Raw genomic sequence first — 3,370 nt, 5'->3', positions numbered from 1 at the left:
CAGCTTTCAGCCTGATGTGTTAAAGCAATCAGAGGTCAAATGTAACCACAAACCAAAATAAACCTTGAAGAGGCTTTAGCAACTAACACAGGAGGTGGTTTACACTAACGCTTTTACTTTGAACAGATACAAGATTCAAAGCAATCGGACCACTCACTGCATTCCAACCAAGGGAATGATTAACGGACCACGCTGGAACCTCTGCAGGTGTCACAGAATGTGATTACTTTACAAACCAATGGAGCTTAAAATGCTAATTACTAACAAATTCATAAAAAACAGTATGTATTAAGGAGCAGGGTGTTAGACCTGGGCAAGAACTGCATGTGTAAGTAACCAGAGAGGCAGGGAGAAAATAGATGTCTGCTTTCACTCAGGGTTTGAAGAGTGGAATTTCATCTCATGCTCCACTTATAATAAGGGCCACAGGTTAAGAATTTACAGATTCTGTCAAAACAGGTACTCCACTCAAACTCACTGTGGCTTTAAAACCAGTCTTCATTAAGTAGTTCATCCTAAGAATTTGGCCCTACCCTATTTAATTTTACACCTTCAAGCAAAAATTGTGGAACTCGTCTCGAATTCTGTACTCCTGGTGCCAGACATAGAATAGGAATTAATGATTATTGTAGAAGAATTTTTTAACTTCTAGACAGTAATTTAGGGTTCAATTTAAAAAGTTTCTTTTAGCTCTTAACTCCTACTGATGCTGCCTTTGTGCACAAACCTGTTTACTTATTCATCCAAACTGCCCTGTCCCTTAACAGGTCTCAAGACTGGTATTCTCACCTCCTTCCAGTCCCTCCTTGAAAAGTCTTTCTTCTGTGATGTCTGTGTGACACTAAACAACTGATAAAGGATACACTTGGGCTGCTGAACAGCACTGATGTGTATTCATTTGAAAAGACATACAAAAATACGGTTAACATCTAACATATATACATAACTGTTCAAATGCATCCCATTCCTTCCATATACTGAAAGTTTTTAGAAAACATACAGAGCAAGAGCTGACAAAACCCATGTATCACTGAACTATTTTAACCTCCTCCCTTTCATCTGTCCAACTGGTTTTATTATCTTTGTAGCTCATTTGAATAGAAATTTTGCAGGTTGTTTTGTACCACACATACATGAGAAGACAGGAGCTCACTGGGACCTCTACCATTCTTCAGGTTCAAAGCTACTGAAACCAGACACAGAAATACGAACTCCTTAGCATCCTAATGCAAACAGTAATAAGAAACTGTCTATTGGCAAAACTCTGCAAAGGCATTTCATCACAATAACCTTTGATATGTCCTCCAGCTGGAGTATTTTTAAAGCTTCTTATTGTTAAAGTGCTTTTCAAAGTAGTGCTCAGCAGGCAGGTGGTATTGTGCAATATGTGTAGTACAAGCTCACATTACATATCATTTGTTGCTCTTAACTGAAGGAAAGTATCTTAGCAAGGCTAATAAAAACTGAGTGAGTCTGCCTCAGCAATGCAGGTGTTAGTATGTCGTCTGTACATAATTAGCAGCACTATACAAAATGTGATTCTCTCATTAGTTGGATTAGGACATGCCTTTTTTGTGATAAGATCCTTATATTCCGTAAGTCAATATATAGGTCATACTTAAATACTAGGGCTTAGACTATGCTCCTTATTTTCTCATTTATTTGTCTATACACGGCTACCTATGCCATGGTTTTCATACGCTACTTAGTGCTTTGAAATTCTGTCAAACATTTTTTAAAAATAAGATATGTGGAAAATAAACACTCTCTGGAGTGAAAGTTAAGAAAAGAAAAAAGAATAACAAAACTACTCAAGGTATTGAAGTGGAATCCATAGATCACTTGGAGGACAAGGCTGTTGTATAACAGTTGTAGGGAGCAACAGCATTTACTGAAGCTGGTAAAACAGCTAAAGCCAGGTTACACAGAGCAAGACAATGTAACTTCTGTTCCCATTTACATGTGATCTGATACAATTCAAACAACAAAGTCTTTCAATGTCACTTTCCACTGATACCCTGAAAAACCTCTTGTGTCAAAAGCTACTGTTTATATAGTCTCATATATCCATTTAGTAATACTTACCTATGCTTCCTTTGTCTACACAGTCATTTACGGATGCTTAGAAAAATGGTGACAACTTTATTTCTAGAAAAATAACCTTTTCCTTGTGTTCCCCGCAGTTCATGCTTTGAGCCAAATACTACCCTTGATTAACCACAACAGTTAGCAGCACTGGGAGGAATGGCCAGATACCTGACAGCAGAACTTCACTCCTACATTGTTGTAAAAGGTGCATATAAAGCATCAGAAGAGGGGTGGAAGAGGGAGAGGGAGGACAGAGTACATTTATGGGAGTTAAACTGAATTACCTGGAAGCTGGATAGGAGATTGGAGAAAACATGCACCTGCCGTGTATCTTATCCATTTCACTAAAATGATATTCAAAAATCAGGCAATGCTGATATTCCCAGAATTAAAATAATAAATTAAAACAAACTTCCAGCTAACTTAATTATTAACGCACTACAGTTTTATATAATGTGCTATTTACAGTGAAATACAAAAAGTATTTCATTCAGACAATTATTACAAAGACTACATGTGATGCAGAACAGCTTTTACACTAGGCAAGGGTATGGAACCTGTAGTTAAAAATAATAGTGAATTTCTCCCAACTTACCAGTGCAACAGGTGTTCAATGCAAAACAAGCTACATTTACTCCCTTTGACTTCAATGCATTTTCTCTAGCAAGCTCCTAAGAGTACTTCGTCACATTTTTCTAAGCTCTCACCAGCAGCACAAGTTTAGGCGAAGGAAAAGCATTTAGCTGGCTGCAAAGTGGGAATGCAGAGGAATTGGCAAGTGTATAAAAAGTGGAGAAGCTACAAAAATTTATTTTCCAACAAAATAACTCTCCACAAGCTGTGTAAACTTTTCTTACTAAAACAAATACTCTAAAACACAAAGATTTTACATTTCCAGTGAAACACTCCCAGTAACATTTGCCTGTTTCCACTCTCCTGAAGTCTCCACAAAGAGCCAGCAGATTTACACTTTCTCAATTACCTGGGTCACTGAACTCCCTCATATTCCCTGACTGCAATTTGGATTTTTAAATTAACAGACAGAATGAAGAAACAGACTTGTTGGGCTTTTGACTAACCTTTGTTTTTTTCAGTAGGTTCTCACACTTTGCTGCCTAACGTGCACACGCACACTTACGCCCATCCACCACCCACCCGCTCACATACACGCCTCTGTCATGTGTGCTCTGTTATTCTAACAGAACAAAAATTAAGCTGTGTCCATTGCAATTTTGTGACCTGTACAGAGAAGAATAATTTATAGTGGCAAGTTTGTTACCTT

This window comes from Falco naumanni, chromosome 4, assembly GCF_017639655.2.
Source record: "Falco naumanni isolate bFalNau1 chromosome 4, bFalNau1.pat, whole genome shotgun sequence".
NCBI classification, from domain to species: Eukaryota; Metazoa; Chordata; class Aves; order Falconiformes; family Falconidae; genus Falco; species Falco naumanni.
The sequence above is the reverse complement of the archived record's forward strand: the minus strand, read 5'-3'. Positions refer to the sequence as shown.